Here is a 20,130-nt window from a genome sequence, read left to right as displayed (position 1 = left end):
AGCTTTCTAAGGTGTTATTGTTTTTCTGGTACTGGGGATGGACCCAGTAATGCTGTATAACTGAGCTATATCCCTGGCCTTGTTCTTACTTTTCTGAGACACAGTCTAATTAAATTGCCCAGGCTGGTCTTGAACTTACAATCTGGTGAGTACCTGGGATTATTGACATCTACTACCACACCATGCAAGCTTTCTAAGTTTTAATTTCCTTTTATATAAAGCAGATCTGCATGTCATATCATCACTAAGCCACATATAGTATACGGAAGTTTGTTTCACATGAAGCATGAAATATTGTTATCTTGTCTCCTTTGGATACTGTACTTGTTTAAAAGTTTCCATCTACGATCAATTTAAGCACCAAGACAGTTAAGTGAAAAGCTTAAGTAGTTTGTCTTTTTCCCCAAGTGACTGGAAAGCTCTCTCTCCGCTCTTTAGTCCCTGCAATTCTGTGGAGAGCTGCGGTGTAGACGGGTACCAGAGTTTTTCACAAAAGTGCACTGAAATGAGTTCACCCAACCACCGTGGGCTCCACCCAGATCTCTTGTTTGGCTCCTGCTTTGTGTCAGAAGGCAGGAGGCTACTGAACAAGGCAGGGAGGCAGAGGTCTACTAACTCGTTACCATCCTTCTAGGAGAAATTCCCCCAAATATGTGTGTTCCACGGTGTTAGGGTTTAGGTCTAAAACATCTCCCCAAATCCTCACGTGTGTGGAAGGGAGGTCGGATCATGGGGTGACCCTACCCTAACCCTGGATGTGCTTCTGAGAGGTGGGGCCTGGTTGGAGGTGGTCCCTCGGGTTCGACCCCAAAGGGTGTATTCTTGCTCCTCATCCCACACCTCTCCCTGCTTTCTGGCTGCCCTAGGTTGAGCACCCTTTGCTCCACCATGCCCCTCTGCCATCTGTTTCTGCCTCAGCAGGAGCTGACCGTGGGCTAAAACTAAGGACCAAAGCCAGTCTCTCCTCCTCTCCCCTGTGGGCATCAGATATCGTGTTCAGTGATGGGGAAGGGGCAAGACACAGGGCCCTGAAGTGCTATGAATGGATGGATCCGTCCGTCTCTCCTTTTTTTTGGTACCGAGGATTGAACTCGGGTCCTTGTGCTTGCGCAGTAGGTGGCAAAACTGCTGAGCTAAATCCCCGGCCTTCTGTCTCTCTGTTATATAGGAACTTCCTAGTTAAGTTCACTCTCCTCACCAAACAACCCCACTCAGTAAAAACTAGGAGAGGTTCATGAGGCCATGGGGGACCAAGTGCATCTGGGCAATCCTTGACCTCTACTCAGACAGCTGCTCTCCCCACTGTCTCCTCCCGTGACCTGGGCAGTTCTGAGGACACCCAAGGCACTTACTGAAAAGCATTTCGAGGAGGCCAGGTATCACCTCCTTACCCAGGACAAGGATTCTTCCTGGGTCACCATCTTTCATTCTGGAGCCATGACTCACAGTGTATAGAGAAATCCAGCACTGTAAAGTCCAATAGATCAAATGCACAACACAAACAATGCATGGAGTTTTTAATGGGATTTTCGTTGCTGCAAATGTAGAATGTGTGCATATGTGTAAGTGAGTGTGCTGGGCTAACAATTCACCTGTGTTTCCTGGACTCAGTCTCCAAAACCGAAGGCCACTGTGTAGTAAGAGAGAAAAGCTTCAACCATCCTGCATGGGTGAGTGATGAACACAAACCAAGTCCTTGGAACCAGTCTTAGCCCTTTGCGTGCTATGTCTCCAACATGAATGTATACACTGGTTCTCTTCTTAACATACTGGAAATCAGAATGCATCTTACCATTGATTTTTACACTTAATGTGGTCTTTTTCTGCTGTACTCTGGAAAGCTATTATCAAATCGATAAAATGTTTCAGAATCATTGCCCTCTGAAAATCAACAAAATAGACTGTGTGTCCCCAAGCATCACACTTTAGGAGATAAAATGAATCCCAACAAGATTTCAATCCTGCTTATCAAATAGGGAGAAATGAAGTATCCTGCTCCAGGGATACATGATACATCAACTTCTGAGGACAACGAGGTTACCATCAATTTTCCCACAGATAAGGGAAGGCTCCAGGCCTAAAAGACTTCTGAAGATCGAGATCTGGAAAAGTACAACTTTCTCCACATGTCTGTTTCTTAACCGGGCTGCTTGTAGCTTGTTGCAACTCAATGTCAGCATTTTCTTTCCTAAATGATGCCCGAGCCCATCTAAGTGGCCAGTTTCCTGTGGTTGGAAATGTCCTATATTTACTTTCAAGTTAGTGACACGGTTAAAAAAATCAGTGTATACCAGTTATGCTCTTGCTTTGTTTCATTTTAACTGATTTCCTTAGAGTCAGCCCTTAGCAAGGGCACTTCTGGATCAAGCTTAGCGACCTTTATTCGTATTGCCAAACTGTTTTTGGGAAGTGGCATGCTAATGATGAGCATTAGGAGCCTGTGATTTCTACCAGCCTCCCAATCAACTAATCAGCAATATTTATTTGGTTAATTTAAGAAACATAAAATATTACAGCATCAGTTTAATCTGCATTTATTTGACTGTTTGTGGCCTGAATATAGTTTATTTTGGCTTTCCTTAGTATATTGGTAAGAATTTCTGCTTTCAGGGCACTAATGGTATAGAGCAGAACAGTGTGGGCAATATTTTCACATTCTGTGTTTATTAGAGATGCCCTGGGGAGAAGACACCAAAGTGGGCATGTGAGTTAAGAAATGTATAGAGAGTTCGGTGGAGCACCCGGGGAGAGGGATAAGGGTGTTGTCACTGGGACAAAATACTCAACACCCACGACATGAAAGAGGAGTGGTTTATTTGGCTTACAGCTTCCAGTGGGTTCAGTCCATGGTTGATTGGCCTCAAAGCAAAAGCAAGGTGGTAGAAGAGCATAGACAAGGACAGCTGTTCACTACATGCCAGACAGAAGGCAGAGAGAGAAGAGAGGATCTGAGGACAAGAATACCTTCCAGGTCACACCCCAGGGCCCCACCTCCAGTCAGGCCGCTTCTCCTAAGCCATGCCCCTCTGAGCCACCAGCTCATCAATCGATGAATCCACTGATAAGTACAGTACCTCTGTGATCCAATAACTTTCCCAAAGTACCCCTCTGAACTCGTAAGACTGGATCAACATTTTAGATCCAAATCACGACAGCCATGGACCACAAGAAGACTGCTGTAGGAGGGAGAAGGGGAAGGAAGATGGGCTGGCCAAAGGAGACTTACAGTGCAGCATCCCCTTGAAAGCATCTTTTAAAGTATATTCTATTTCATTTTTGATTAATATGTACATATTAATGGAGTTCAGTGTGATATTCCAATCATGCATATAACATGGCTGATCAGATCCAGCCAAGTTGACTTTCATGCACATGTTTGGTTTTAGTTAAATATTGTACATAACTACCTTAAGTTAAAGGCATTGATGTTCCCCACTTTCTATCATCCTGGACAGTAGTATTTAAAGCCTTCACACTGAAACATTGTCCCCGGCATCACCAGCTCCACTTCTGACAACACTGCAAGGGCCAGAGTGAAGACACTGCTGTCAGCTCTATTTAAGCGCTTTGCAGGATTGCCTTACAGAGTGCATCTCCGCATGTTGACCCATCTTGGGTCCACAGAGAAGGGCCCTAAATTCTCTAGAGTGGAGAGGCTTATTCAGGGTGCAGGGCTAGCATGCGATAGATGTGCTATGCTTCCCTCCCTGGTCCATGGCATTCCACAGCCCATTGGGGCTGTTTCTCATCCTCTTGGTTTTACTTCTGTCAAAACACTTATAGTATTATTCTTCTGGATGAGTTTTAAATCCCTTCTTTAATGATCTTTGAAAGGGTAGACATAAACTCAGTGGAGTCCACCAAGTCATTTGCTAATAACTGCCATCATCACATCTACCATTCCCACCCAGAACGCGGCAGAGCAAACTCTTGATTTAAGGCTTTTTAGAATTCCCAGTATGATGTAGTTGTTTTCATATAAAGGTCATGTGTCACTTCTTAAATTTGTTTCTAAATATTTCATGTTTTTGTTTCTGTTGTAAATAGAATTTCCTCATAAATGATGCATTCTAGGTTTCTGCTGGTACGGAAGAATGAAATTGATTCTAGGTATATTTATTTTAGGTCTTGCCAATTCATGAAATTTTTATTAGATCTAAAGTTTTCTAACAGAAATATTTAAGCTTTCCAAGGATGCCATTATATTTGCCATGACTGTTCCCCTTCAGTTTGTAACCTGACCCTCCTCTCCTGTAGCCCCAGGAGCCTCAAGTACAGTAGAAACACAAAGCAAGATTGGCTGGAGCCCTTCCAGGGTCCTCCATAGTGGAAGGGAGACAAGGGTGCTGCTGACCCCACAAGGTTGAGCGAGTGGTTGAGTTCAATGAGAACCAGAATCAGAAAGTTTTAGTGTGGTTGGTGAGCAAACATCTCCCAAAGAGGTCCAGGACCAGTCCTTTATGAAGGGTGCCTTCTAGGGAAGACACTTCTTTCCAGATGAGGTGAGATCCAGGATCTTGGGTTGGGAAGAGTATCCTGGATGCTCCAGGTGGGTCTTAAACGTACCCAGAGATATAGAAGAGAGCAGCAAAGGAAGACGTGATTCAGAAGGAAGAGCAGAGTCGAAGGCCGGGTGATGGACAGAGAGCTGGCGGCGAGGGTGCTGCACCACTGGTCTTGAAGGTACAGGAAGGGCTGGGACCAACAAAGCAAAAAACTTTGCTCCCGAATCTGAGAGGCTGGGCGACAGGTGATCTCGGGGCCTCTAGTGGGGCGCACTTTCAGTTCCTTGGCATTGCCCTACTGAATCATTTTGGATTTGCGACTTCAGAATGCTGAAAGACAAGCATGTAATGTTCTGAGCCACCAAGCATTGTTACAGCAGCCACAGAAAGATGGCACACCCGGGATAGTGGGCTGTGCGGGGGCGGAGTCCCCACAATTGTCCCTCACAGTGCAGCTTCCTCCAACCTCTGCTCCTGCCACTCACCCAACCATGTCCCCCTGTGTCCCCTGGGCTCCCCTCACGTCCACTGTCTGCCAGACCTCAGGTTGGCCTGCCGCCATCTGCCCCACGCTGGTCCCCTTGGTAACTCACCCAAGAAGCACTCGAGAAAATAACTCGAGATTCTTTGCTTCCCCCCCAGGCCTAGGTCCTCACCCACAGGTTACCTAGACCTTTGTCATTTTTGGGTCAAGTCTGTAGTCGAAACTGGCCTCTGGTGTCTCCTCCTTCAGCTGGGACTGTGGATGGGCAGAAAGAATCTTCCACTTGGGAAGGGGCTGTGGAAAGAAACACCACATTGTGCCTGGATCGACCATGTTTTATTTGTTATGCCTTCAAGAGCGGCCCACAACTTCCATGAAATCCTAACTCATGATGTCCAGAAGAGCTAGCTGCAGGCTACACTAACCCCACTCAGAGCTGCCTCAAGTGCATTGGGGAATATTCCCGTGGGTGCCTTCGGGAGTCACAGACAATGTCTCCCCTCCCCGAGGGAGGCCAGGCAGCTCCTCAAACGCCCCTCCTCCCTTCTTTCCTCTCAGTGTTCTGTCGGATTCACCGTTTTGAGGCCTTTTATGTCCTCTCCTCTTCCTCTCCAGAGGTCTTTCTTCTACAAACTGCTGGCGAACTCTCAGTGGCACCCGAAGCTTCAAGCTTTCTGCACCCTCAGGGAAAAGTGGGGTCCATGACTTACAATGGGGCCTTGCTCCATCCTGTTATCTGAGTATTTTCTACAGTGTTCATCATACATTGCATTGAAGTGAAAGAAAGAACATGAAGTTAGAAAGAGCGCTTTAGTTCTTATGTTTTTACCAGCATGCTGCATAATGAGGTTACAACTTTCTCTTAAAAGTGTGAATTAAGTGGTATCACTAATTTATGTATTTAGAGCCCTCGCTTTTACCTTAGGAACATATGAAAGGAGAGTCTCCAATAGAAATTTATAAACACTGAGCAAGTTGTACGTGTCATGTTTCTCCCATTAAGGAAGCTTGTATCTAGAATCATCAAAATGTGCCCTGGGCTTTCTGTTCTTGTTTTGGGACAAGAGAAAGTGGAGAGCGTGCTCTGCACCTAGTTTCCATAGCTTTTGGCTCTGTGCTCTTTCACTGTCAGTCCTGGTGTGACAGTGCCCACCTCTGTGTCAGGGCAGGTGAAGATGGTGACCGACTGCATTGTGTAAATGAGCCAGCAGCAAAACATCAGCCTGTTGTCTCTGACCATGGCAGCCAGCGCTAAGCACCCAGTTATGATAAAATACAAGAAGTGCTGCACACTGGGTTTGGGAGAATATGAGATGAGGGTCGGACATCCATGGAGGCGGACGGCACCGAGCTCCTAAGCCAGGGAGGAAGAGAAAGTAGGGTGGGAGGTGGAGAAGACAGGAGAGACATAATCTGTGCCTTGATCGAGCCCCTCCGGTTGGCATGGGCCGCTGTAGTATCCGTGGGTTGCAGTTTGACCAGAGCCCACAGGCACCCTCATTACTGAAGAGGAAAGAACCTGGTTGGCATGCCCTGAAGTGACCACAGGCTTGGGGAGAAACGCAGGGCGTGCTCGGGAGAGTGTGAGCCCATCCCTCCACCTTCGAACACACACGTGTGGCTGGGGCCTCGGCCATCGATTTAGGTCCCTGTCAAACAGTCACAGCTACACGGCTGGAGTGTATGTGTACTGCCGTTCACTGTGTTTTATGTGCTTTGTATTTCAAGGAAATTCTGTCTGCATCTTACAGATTGGTATACACACCTTTTGGAGCCCTTAGGAGTTAAGTAAAATGCTGCATATGTAGGACATGCTGTTGGGGTAAAAGCCCCACGTTTAAGATGTGCCCTCCCGCTCTGAGATGAGGGGATCATTCTGGGGCTCCGTACCTCTGGAGAGCAGGTGTCCCCTCCCCACACGGTCCCTTGTGGGGCTGCATTGTGCGTCTCTGCGGCAGATGTGAGCAGCCTCGTTAACCTGCCAGTTCACCCACCACCCTCAGAGTGATGGATGGGAATGGTGCCTGTGCCAAAGAAGACCCTGTTGGTCATTAATCATACCACGGCAACTCAGAACATGAAGCCATTAGAAGGGCAGTAAAAAGAGAGACTGTCATTATTTCAGCCACAGAGCAGAAAATGAGCAGCTCTCCCGTGATCGTGGACACTGGGCCTGCCGGGCTCAGCCAGCGGGCAAGGCGTGGGTAGATGAGAAGGGGCTGGCACGGGTCTCAGATGGCACAGGCTCAAGGGGACACTTGGACTGACAGAAGAATCACGAACTTGAAGGTAAGTTAATAGACAGTCTCTAATCTGAAGATAGAAAAATAATGAATAAAATAGATCCCCCAAGAGATACGGAGATAACTAGGCACGCCAACTCATTTGTAGTGAGAGTACCAAAAGGAAAGAAGGAAAGAGCACAAAAATTGCATAGATTTCATGGAAGATGTTTATCTAGAATATATTAGAAATATTTGTCAAAAATAAAAGGACATGGGCTGGGGATTTAGCTCAGTGGTGCCGCCACCTGCCCCACAAGTACAAGGGCCTGAGTTTGATCCCTGGTACCAAAAAATAAAAAATAAAAAATAAAAGAATAAATAAAAAAATAAAACAAATTATGTCATTTTAAAAATGGGCAAAGTATTCAGATAGACATCCACCCAAAGAAGATATGCAAATATCAATATCTACATGAAAAAAAGCTCCACATGATTAGCTCTCAGAGACACCAATCAAAACCCCTTCTACCATCCAGAATGACTACAGTGACAGAGGCAAGGGTGACAGGAGTGAGCAAGGATGTGTAGGATGTGGAGTCCCAAGAGCTGCTATTAGAAAGGCTCCATGGTGTGGCTCCCTGGCAGGCAATAGGGCAGTTTCTTAGAGTCACTGGTAGGGACCTGCAAATAAAAAAGAAAACATGTTCACCCCAAACTGGTACATGAGTGTTCAAGGGAGCTTTGCTTCTGACACAAAAAATGGAAGCAACCTGAAGGTCCATCAGCCGATCAAAGAAAACAGCACATGTGGGTGTGCAGACAGTGGAACATTTTCCACCAACAAAGCAATAAAAGAGGTGATGCATGGAAACACTATGCCAAACTACAGAACCTAGACAGGAAAGACCACTGTTATGGTTTAGACTCAACACGAGCCTCAAAAGTCTCCTGTGTGTGGAAGGTGACTGGATCATGGGGTGCTGTACTCATCAGTCGATTCATCCATTGATTAGTTCATAGCTGAAAGTGCTGTTAGGAGATGGGGCCTGATAGCCAGGGGGGGTCACTGGGGCAGAAGGGTGGGTTCCTGTCCCTGGCTCCTCCCTTCTCTCTCTGCTTCCTGGCCACCATGAGTCGAGCAGCTTTGCTCTGCCAGGCCCCTCTGCCATGCCATTTCTGGCTTGGAGACTGCAGTGGACTGAATCCACTGGAAACTGTGAGCCCAAATAAACCTCTCCTCCTTTAGGTTGTAGGTGTTGGATATATTAGGTCCCAACAAGAGGAAAGTGACTGATACAGCCATGTATTTCATGATTCTATTTATACAAATTTTCTAGAGCGGACATACTCTATAGAGACAGAAAGATGCATTAGTGGTCACTTAGGGTGGGGTGAGGGGAGGTTTAGGTTAGTGGAAAGTGACTGGTATGGATTCTATTTGGAGAGAGATGAAAATGTTCTGAGAGTAATTGTGCTGCTGCTTGTGCAACTCTGAGCATACTAAATAACATTGAATTTTCCACTTTAAATGGGAGAATTGTGGTGGATGAGTTACATTTTAATAAAGCTAACTTTTAAAAAGAGTAAACATTGGAGAATCTTACTTCCTTTCCATCCTTCCATCTCACTTCCTGTTCTACTTGCACCCACTTAAGTGCAAACTGTGAGCTATTTTATTTGAGGACTTAAATCCCATTATTTGGCTCTCAGAAATGTCCACCTAGCTGAAGTTTAAGGGGTTTCCCTTTTCAATGGTGGTGACATTTAATAGAAGGGTTTTGATGAAATAGAAAGCTTAGCAAACTAGTTTATGCCTATTCGATGGCAGAAGGTCGGCAACTATCAGGATGATTGGAAGTAAAGCGAGAGCACCTTCAATTCATGCAATAGATCAGATCAGCTCCACTCTGAGAGAAATTACAGTCAAACACCCCAGGAGCCCTGCCTCATTTTAGGGTGTCCTTTCAAACCTGGCAGGGGTTTAAGGATGTTGGCTGGCTTCTAGAGCACCTGCCAGGGTTTCTCTTCTCTGGTTGACTTGTGGCCTAGGAGGACCTCTTGGCTTGTTCTGGACATTTCTTTCTGGTCCTAGTTTTTTCGAAAATGAGGCCCACCTCCAGGGCTGGGCCAATTCCACAGGTACTCTTGCATCTGGGAATGTCACACTTTTTACTGCTGCTTTATGAACTTTGGAAACATTCACGGAACAGTTTATAAAGTCCTAAAGATTAAGAGACACCCCAAATTTTCTGGTTTTGTTTTTTTGTTTGGGGTACCCCAAAGTCAAATGCGCTAACAATTTCTAAGTGAAACCCTGTAAGGTTTTGGACCCTCAGTTCACTTCTGACCCAACATCCATCTGTCATGTGTTACACATGAACCAAGGAAAACAAAACTACGCTAATCATTTAGATATAAGTGGTATTATAAAAAATATGGTGAATGTTTAAAACATTTTATTACAGTAAAGGGTATGTGCCCATTCATCCACCTCAAAATCCTCCCCTCACTTTGAACGCGCTTTTCCCATCATCCTTCCCACTTCCTGCAACAGCTCTGGAGGCCTCATTCACTACTGTCCTTAGTTGTGGTGTCCTGGCTGCCTCCATGTCTTGAATCAACTCAAAACATTTATCTCTCATGGTCGTTTTGACCTTGGGGAAGTGTCAGAAGTTGTATGGTGCAGATCGGATGAATGAGGTGGCTGAGGACACATCATGATGTTTTCACTTGCCAGAAAGTTCAGTAACTGTTGATCGATAACATGTGATGCACAAATATGGTGGATGTTGAAATAGAAAGATTTATTACAGTAAAAGACACATTGCATTAATCTCCCTGCAAGTAGTTCCCCTTGCTTTGAACATACTTATCTCATGGTTTTTGGCAATGTGTTTTTTACTGAAAGAAGAGTTTTTAAATTTAAACATTCACTATAGTGTTTGGTCACCCCTTGTGTATGGGGGCTTCTCCCAAGGAGTTTCCCCAGAAGGCAAGATGGTTGTCTCATTGCAAATAAAAGTCAGCAACACATTCTGGGAATGCTGATGAAAAGCAGCAGAGGCCAAGTGCTGAGGCCGCGCCCTTGTTTAAGGGCACCCATTTTCTTCCTCCAAGTTGAAGCAGGACATGGCACAGTTGTCTGTCTGCTTCTTTGTCAGAGCACAAGTTTATTTTCACGTACTCTGTGCCGCATGGAAATATGTAACTGTAGCTTTTCAGAGAACGGGTTTTAGAGCATTGAGCGTGCTGAAATTGGCACTTTTTCCTCCACGGGTTTGTGAAGAAAATAGACATTTGATTTCTACTTGTGTCTTTGATCACAGCTGCTTTGCTGGATTTCACGGGTTCCTCACATGTGTGCTTCCCCCTTTGCCCCTCACCTCCACTTCCTGCAAGCTCCCTTTCATCACAAGGGAATTCCTCAGGGTGTGGTTGTATGCTGTGTGGCTGACCCCTGCTAGATGGTTGGGAAGCCCCGTAGAGTACAGGGCTGGGAAACAATAAGGAATAAACATGGGTTGAAATTAAATCTCTGTACCCGGCCATCTCTACTCCCTTCCCCAGCCCCTGTAATTAGCCTATGGCCGAATATAAGATTGGATTTCTTATAATACTGCTTAGTGCTCACCCTGGATTTTTCATCTCTGCTAATGCTGGGTTAGTAATTATCAATACCCAAAAGAAAAAACCAAATATGCCTAATGCTGTACATAACATTCAAAGTAACCAATGTAAAATGTTTATCTCACAATAATTATACCCAAAGCAAAATATTTCTAATTCTTCAGTCTCTGGGGGCATCATTATTTGTCCACAAAACTACTCCTTTTGTGAGAGATTCACTGACAGGACGGGGTGGATCACCAGCGAAAGGAGGAGGTTGGTTTCCATCCCAGAATGTGGAGTCAGAACCAGGGCTCAGCACACCTAGGTCTGGGCCTGAGGACTGTCCAGGAGTCACTTCCAGCTGGAAAGTGTGGACCCAGGGCGTGCCTTGTACAGGGCAGGTGTGCAAAGCACTGCAGAGTCCCAGCTCCATCACTGGTGGGCTATGACAGGTGGTGCACGCCTGCCCTCCTGGAAACAGCCTGGTAGTGTCCTCTGCACAGGTCCATTCGTCACTGACATCTGGTCCCACCGCCCACCTCTGTTTGGGAAGAGAGCACTTAGACTCACACTTCACAAAGCTCTGTGATCCCATCAGCCTCGTTTTTAGAGTAGGATTCTCCACAGCATTCTCTTCAAAGGCCTCCTTTACAAAGTAAATCCTGAGGAATCTGTCAGAGACATGGACTGTGTGATGTCTCACAGCCCACCTGCCATTCAGCCTTCAGGAGATTTCTGCCTGGATTTGCACACATGACTGGAAAGAGCAGAGACTGGGTTGTGCGGGACAGAGTTGGCTTCACACAGTACCAGCCTGGGCCTCCCTGCTGTGGCCTCACGGCCCAGTGCCTTGAAAGGGTGGAGTCCAGTTTCCACTGGAGACCATACAGTGTACCCCAGGAAGCAAGCTAGGACAGGTGAGCGAGTGCCACAGTGCAGGGCCTGGGCAGGGGTGGGCAGGAGCCGGACAGGGCTGACTTCAGACTTTCTGCGTTCACATCTGGTGTGGTTCAGATCTGAAATGTCCCCCGAGTCTCACCTATTCAGAGGAGGCCTTTTGCAAAGTGACTGGGTCCCAGGGACACTGCTCGTCAGTGGATCCACCCATGCGTGAGCTCATGGTGAACGTGCGCTGTTGTCACGGGTGGGACCTGGAAGGGCGCATTCTTGTCCCTGGCTCCTCCCGTCCCTCTGTTTCCTGACCCATGAGTTGAGTAGCTCTCCTCCACAACACTCTTCTCCCATGCCTCTCCTACCTTGAAGTCAGCCACCTGCATGCCGAAACCACAGAACCACAAGCCAAATTAAACTTCCCGTTCTTTCAATTGTGGGTGTTGGATATTTTGTCCCTGAAATAAGACAATGGACTAATACAACATCCATGCCCTTCTCTATTGCTATGGCAGAAAACTTCCAAGCCTCTTAAAAATTCACGTTCAAATAGCCATTGTAAAAAGCTTGGAAGTCCTTATTTCTCAGGTCCCACTGGTCAGTGGGTGATGGGGAGAGTTTTTGCCACTTCAAGACAGTGTAGCAAGAAGAGGTAAATGGAAAGGTTCCAAAACAAGTGTGCCCCCAGCACTCTCCCACCCTGGAGACCTACTCTTCTCTGAGAGCTCCAGCCAGAGATGGATTTCTTGGAGAGTAATGCCTTTAGTGATCAAATCTGAAGTCTAATCTGGGCCCACGCTATTGTACACCTGGGAAATCTACAGCACACAGCTTCTTTGGAGGGAGCTGTGGTTCCCCTGGTATTGGAGGGAGGGAGGAGGCCGTGCCAGTGCCCAGGAGATTCTTGCCTATCTTGCTTGAACCAGACCTGAGGCATGGGAGATCAATTTTATGAGAGCATTGGGAACCCTACTGATCCACAGCAAGCTCCACTGAAATAAATGGCAGCTCGAGGTATTTCATTTTGTATTCTGTAAAGCAAACGCACATGCAGAAAATGGTGCCATGCTGGATTTCCAAGTAGCTTCAGCTGATCTTGACTGCTGGGCTCAGAGGAACAAGGAGGACCCACATTTCCTCCCCCAGGGAGGGAGCAGAAATCCACCTGGAGGGCTCAGGGTGCATCATCCTGAGAAAGTCTCCGTGAGGAAGGTGCTGTGTGCTCCCTGGAGGTCGCACCACCTGTGGCTTTAGTCCTGCCTGGTCTGCCTCCAGGTGGCCCCTTTGGAAGTGGGTGGTGCTGAAGCACAGGACCAGGTGGAGCCAGTGAAACACTAAGTCAGAGGAGGGAAAGAGGTTGCACTCGACAGCGTCTCTGCACGCAGGAAGAAACCCTTCCTGTACCGCAGAGGGCAATGTGCGAAGGCCTGAGCAGGAAGTCGGGCTTCTCCAGACACTGAGGGCTGACAATGAGGCGCCCAGGGGTCTGGACACTAAGCACCCTGCTACAGGAGGGAAACATAAATTCTAACATTGGAGGGGAGCCCAAAGGGTGCGGTCCCTCGCCACATCTTGATCAGTCGGGGGACAGGCCTGTGGTCTGAGAGGCTGCAGAGTGAAAACTACGTTACTACCATAATGCCATAGTCAGTTGCTGTCCAGTGAATGCCTCACAGTATACAGGATCATGTAAACAGTAGATGAATCTGTCCAAGTAGAGGCTTAGGCTTGGATTTGAAGCCAGAGGTCTCATTTCAGGTTTGTTTTCTCTGCCCTTGAACTAACCTTTCTGATATTTGGTGACCTTGCCTCAGCCTCTGATAATAAAGTTTATGTTTAATCACCTGTATGGAGACCTTCGCCATCCTGGGTGTCACTCTCTTCCTCCTCCACCTCCTTCTTCTTCCTCTTCTTCTTCCTCCTTTCAGTACCAGGGATTGAGCCAGGGCCTCTGCACTGGGCCACATCTCCAGCCCTATTATGTTTTACTGTGTTATTTTAATCTTGAGACAGGGTCTTGTTAAGTTGCTAAATTGCCGAGGCTGGGCTTGAACCTAAGATCTCCCAGCCTAGGTCTCCACAGTGCTAAGTCTGTAGGCGTGTGCGCCACTCCTGGCTCTCTCTCTCTTCTGGAGTCCTCCTTAGTGCTGTGGACCAGAGACAGAGCCCCGGGCCAGCTGTGACATCTGCCCCTTCTGGCATGTGTTTTGTGCCTGTGCCCCTGCCAAATGCAGCTCTGACCGGATGCCAGGTGCATGTAGACTCTGTGCAGGATCCCTCTGTCCCATGCCTGTCCCGGCTGTCCACCTGGAGCCGCTGCCCTCATCTCTGACTGCTGTGACCCCTCAGCCCTCCCACTGTGGCAGGGTGCCCTGTGGGCCAGCCCACTGCCTTGCTGGCGGCCACGCTGGGCAGTGTCAGGCCTCACCTGCCCCGTATGGCAGTGGAAGGGCACCTCATCTTAGCTTTTTTGTGTTGCTTTGGCAAAATGCCTCAAGCTGTGTAAGTAGTAATGCAGAGAAGGTTGCTGCACTTTGGGAAGCCGAGGAAGGAGGACTGGAAGTTCAAGTCCCACCTAAGCAACTCAGTGATAACCTACCTCAAAAACCAATAAAGGGGGCTGAAGATGTAGCTCAGTGGTAAATCTCCTCTGGGTTCAATGCCCAGTACCACAAAGAAGAGAGAGAGAGAGACAGAGAGAGAGAGAGGAAGGAAGGAGGAAATGAAGGAAGGAAGGAAAAAGAAAGAGAGAAAGAGAGACAGGGAGAAAGAAAGAAAGAAAGGGAGAGAGAGAGAGAGAGAAAGAAAGAGAGATAGAGAGAGAAAGAGAGAAAGAGACAGAGAGAAAGAGAGAGAAAGAGAGACAGAGAGAAAGGGAGAGAGAGAGAGAAAGACGGAGAGAAAGAGAGAAAGGGAGAGAGAAAGAGAAAGAGAGAGAGAGAAAGGAAGGAAGAGGCAAGCCAGACTCGTGGCTCTGGAAACAGGAACGTCAAGACCAAGGGCCGAGAGCTGGCGACGGGCTTCTTGCCGCATCAGTGCCTGGTACGAAGCATCGCATGGAAACAGGAAGGGAGGCAGGCAGAGGGAGGCTGAGCTCGCCTTTTGTGAGGAGCCCACTCTGTCCATAATGGACTCAGTCCTGAGATGAGGCCATGAATCCATTACTCACAGACCCATCGCCTCTCCGGCTCCCTGCCCTCTGCGCTGTGCTGTCAGGGATGGAGGTGCAGCTCAGGAAAGATGGGGACCAGGTCAAACCACAGCCGCTGGCTGTAACAACCACAGACCAAGCCGCTCGGCAGGTATTTACTTCCCGCGCACCTGCAGGCTAAAGGCCACAGTGCAGTCGAGCAGGGTCAGCGTCTGGCGAAGGTGTTTTCCTGGCTTGAAGGCAGCCACGCGACATGGTGCCCTCACACGGTGGACGGAGAGCAAACTCCGGCCCCTACTGCTGCTCTTATGAAGACGCCAATCCCGTGACCTTACCCACAGCGACCTTTTCCCCACCCCAACACCACCCCACTCATCTCTGGGTCAACAGCAGGCAAATCTGGGTGGGGCGGGCACTCAGCTCCGGCAGAGGGAGTGGGCCCCTGGGTGTTCTCAACAACGCGTGCAGCAGGACCCGACCCGCGCGCCGAGTCCTGCCCCAAGGTGCTCTTCCGGTCAGCCCGTGCAGCTGAGCCGGTGCCGGTGCAGTCCCTGCCGGCTGCACCTCCTTCTGAGATGGGCAGCCAGCCGCACAGGGAGGGAAGCATGAGCTGCCACCCACCCTCCCACCGAGCGCTGAGGGCAGGCAGCGCCTTCCCACAGCCAGCTTCATTTCTGCTAAGACTCACACATCTCCTCCCTCTCTGCGAATAAGAGAAACATTCCTGGTTCTGGCGGCCACAAGAGAACCGGAGCTCGGCCCACCACAGGAGGGAGCAAGGGGGTTCCTCCCTGCGGCAGCTCCTGCCTTCTCAGCCCAGCGAGGTTCTTCCTGAGTTTACAGCCTCCAGGAAGGCATCCTGCTCTTCCTCCAGAACAGACGTCCTGTGTCTGGGGGTGTCCCGGGTCTTCATCCTGAAGAAGTAACTGGGCTCCACTCTGCCCAGCTGGTGTGCAGAATTCCAGGCAGGGGCAGCCGATGCCTCTCTGACTCTCAGGCCAGCGAGGCGGGCACGGTGGAGCAGAGGAGTCATGCACAGTCACCGAAAGAAAGCAGCGGGTGTGGGCCAGGCACCTCTGCTCTCCCTGTGTTGGACCCTGCAGGTCTAATGCATCTTGATCTCTGCTTCTCAACAGACCCAGACTAAAGGAGAAATCATATAGGAGCGATAAAATGACAAGGATGCTTTGAAGAAAAGTGGAGAAAAGGCCCAGTCCCAGCTTAGAGGAAGAAGACCAAGAAAGAAATGAGACAGTGAGGGTGGAGCAGGCTGTGGCCCACGAGGAAGCTGGTTTATGCCACTGAGTCCTCTGAGAAGGGCAGGAGACTTCGGAAACACAACAGTGCTGGAAGATTGTAAGGAAAAGTGCTTAGACCTTAGGGACCTTCCCTCCCTCACCTCAGCAGCAGTCTAGAGAGTTCCAACCTGCACAGAGACATAGGCCCAACCCAGGGGGAGAACTTTACTGAAACTTGGAGCCCAGGGCGTCCGCTGTGAGCCCCCCCCCCCCCACACCCAGGACTGCTGGGATGCTGGGACTGAAGGTTTCTCTGCAGAGACCAGGAACAGTGCTTCAAGACGGGGCCTGCAGGAAGCCCACCGCTTCCCAGGCTTAGGCTGTGTGGATTCCAGGCCCACTCTTAGCAAGAAACAGCAGCCACTGAGGAAGCTGGGTGGGGAGAGGCCTACTGTGAGGCTGAGAACAGAACAAGTAGCAGGGAAAGAAGGGGTGGATGACATAGAGACAGTGCCTGGGGGAGGGGAAAGAGTCCGGGAATAAAGGCCACTGCAGAGATAGGAGGATGCAACATGAATCCAGGATAGCCTGCTGTAAGAAGAAAACAATCAGGGAGGAAAAGCAATCTCCTAGATAGTAAAAATATTATGGTAGAAATATAAAGAAATATGAAGAAATTCAATCGGCTGGTTGAAGAATAAAGTTCAGCGGATTGTTTAGAATTATAAGAAAAAGACAAAAAAGATAACAAAAGAGCAGAATGGAAAGCATTATAAGATTGTTTGAAAACTTTAACATTCAAATAATAGAAGTTGCAGAAAGGAAGGAAGAAAATTGAAAGGGAAGAAATTATTAAAGAAACAAAATTCCTAGGGTAGAAGAATGGAAGCTGCTGTAATGAGAACTCCTGCAGAATACTCAGTGTGAAGGAAGAGGCGGGCAGAAGTGATCAAGATGCAAAGCACAGAAAAGGGGGAAAGAAACCCAACCAGAATGCCATCCATTGAGTCCGAATGTACTGAGTCAGAGTGCAGTGAAAGAATGCCTCCTAAGCTCTTCAGAGGATTTCCAATCCACGATTCCATGTTCGAACACAGTACCAATAAAGTGTGAGATTTTTCATACTTGGAAAAAAATTTACCTCAAAGAATTTTTCTTAGAATCTATTTGAGCAGATGCTCCCCCAACTAAGGACTGAATTAGAAAAAAGAAAGAAAGAAAAATATAAAATACTGTAGCTGAGAACAGCAAGCGAGAGCTCCCCAAAGGAGAAAAGCAGAGGCAACCGGAAGAGAAGTCAATGGTGTCACAGGGGAGGAGGCGCAGACAGAAAAGGAAGAAGAGGAAGGACAGACGGCCCGATTTGTAAATGTGAAAAGAGCACAGTCTATGGTGGCGGGCGGGGGGGGGGGGTCGCCTTAGGGATCCATTACTCAGAGAAACTCAGAAGGCCAAGGGGTTACCAAGAAAAGTCAATTCTTAACTCAAGAGAAAACAATACACTAGGAGACAGGTTGCAATTATGGTTTAAAAAAAAAGACACCTCAGTTGTGAATGTTGACCCAGGGCTAATATTTGTAAATAGTGAATGTTTTGCTGGGAGATGGGATGCTGTGATCTTACGGTGCTGTTTCCCATAAGAACAGTGTGCAGAATGATAGTGCCACATGTCACTCCAGGCCACAAAGGCTCTGCACCAGCTCACCAAGCCCAAGTTTAAAGCACTGGCAAGTTTCAGCCCAAAGGCTTTTACTGGGAAAAGGAACTTTAATGTGGACAAAACTATAATGGATTAAAATCCACCTCACCCCGGAAAGAATGGCTGCTATCAAGAAATCAGCCAATAACAAATGCTGGCGGGGGTGTGGGGAGAAAGGAACCCTTCTCCGTTGCTGGTGGGAGTGCAGACTGGTGCAACCACTGTGGAGATCAGTGTGGAGATACCTCAAAGAACTAGGAATAGAGGTCCCATTTGACCCAGCTATTCCCCTGCTGGGTATCTTCCCCAAAGAATTAAAAGAATCATACCACAGGGATATATGTGCACCCATGGTTATAGTGGCACAGTTCGTAATAGCAAAAGCTTAGAAACAGCCCAAGTGCCCATCAGTTGGAGACTGGATAAAGAAAATGTGTGTGTGTTTTTTTAAATAAAATGGAGTACTACTCAGCCATAAAGAATGAGAAACTAGAGATATTTATAGCTAAGTGGATGCACATTGAGGCATACTCTTAAGTGAAATAAATAGGACACACATGTGTAAATACCGAATAGTTTCTCTAGTGTGAGAAACTGAAAGTGTAAATAAGGACTAAAATGATTAAAAAGAGTAATTGATAATTTGAAATAGGAAGCAAGGGTCTAAAGAGGTAGGGGAAATAAGAGGGGAAGAGGAAAGGAAAGAAGGGAAAGGAAAAATTGTGAGAAAAGGAAGAAATGGAGACAAAGTCTTTGTAAATAGGGAAGGGTGGAGGGGTGAAGGGAGCACAGGGAATGGGGGAAAAAAGAAGAACCAAGATCCATCATGTCCAGGTACAAGCACCCAATGATAAATGTAAATGTATTGTATACCTAAAATGGACCAATAAAAGAATTTAAGCAAAAAAAATGCATTAAAGGGCATAAACCTTCAAGTTCATGAAGATTCTAGAGTAAAGAACATGCTAACTTATCACCATGGGGGTTTGCTGTGGAACCAGACTGTTATTTTGAAAACTGATAGAGGATCAATCAATCAAACATTACCTCAAGTTTCTGTAGGAATTGTATCAGCAAAAGGCTCAGTGATGCAGGGAAAATGCCCTGTGTTGGAGTCCTCCAGCCTAGAAGCGAGAAAAGCACGTGAGAATGAGAACAGTAACTGCTTTACAACTGCTAGAAATCAGATGGACCAAATCGTTGATCAGCATCGGCTGCTCACATCACAGGTGGAGGTTGGCAGGCATCCTATGCTCCAGACTGAAGGACAGAGTAACTGTGGAAGCAATCTTATGGGGAAAAATCAAACCTCAGTCTGACCATGCCTTTAAACCCTCTTGTCTCTTTTAAAAATTAATTTGATTTGTACACTTCTGATACACGTAATGATCCCATTCATCCCAGAGAATCTGCACCTGTACGTAATGTATCTGGATTCTTCTTGTGTCCCAGTTTCCTCCCCTCCCTTCAACTCTTCTTCCCCTCCTTATTTAAACATTCCTGTTTCCATTTCTCCTGCTATTCTCTTTTTTCCTTTTCCCTTTCTTTCCTTCCCTTTCCCCTCCCTTGTTCTTCTTCCCATTTGAACATTTCCTTCCTACTTCCCAATATGTTGTGTGTGGGGAATTCAGAGGACCATGCTAAATGCCATCACACAGTTTCAGACATCAAAATCCAGAGTCTGGGAAACTATATCGGGGAAATGTGCTGATATTTTAACAAATAAATGGAGAAGGAAACAAAGAAATAGAGGAGGGCTGCAGGAGATGTTCGATTGGAAGAGACTTAGAGCCTTGTGCTCTCTCCGCACTCGGCCTCCGCTGTGTTTTCTCTCTAACATCTCTTTCCCCGTCCTTCTCCCCATTTTTCCTTTCCTCTCACACACTGCTCTGCTTGTTCTTTCTGATGACCCATCCTGCCTTCACTGAGACCAGAATGTCAGGCCAGCCACCTGCCTGTGACAGTGAATGAAGACGGGAAGTTAACAGCTCAGCGGACACAGGAGTGGGGCTGTGTGCTCTCTTTCTCTTTAAGAGAAATCGCACTGCGCACACGAATGACCTGGTATTTATTCTTCTGTCATGGACAGGTATGCTCAGTCCGAGTGTAGTAAAATATGAATGCTCTCCATAGCAGAAATGGCCTGATACAGAGGGAATGACTAAAATGCCTTTGCCTAATTGTTTACCCCAAATAATACAGGGACAATATCCTGCCATCCTAAGAGAGAGTGATTGAATTAAAGATCTCATTTTGGAAACAAAAAGACAAAGTTTACAGGGAAACACAGATGAAAGTGATCTAAGATTATAACGCTCTATTTCCAGC

Source organism: Heterocephalus glaber, unplaced genomic scaffold (assembly GCF_053883595.1).
Source record: "Heterocephalus glaber isolate CG9 unplaced genomic scaffold, H.glaber_assembly_v1.0 deba00001537, whole genome shotgun sequence".
NCBI lineage: Eukaryota > Metazoa > Chordata > Mammalia > Rodentia > Bathyergidae > Heterocephalus > Heterocephalus glaber.
Note: the sequence above shows the minus strand (reverse complement) of the source record.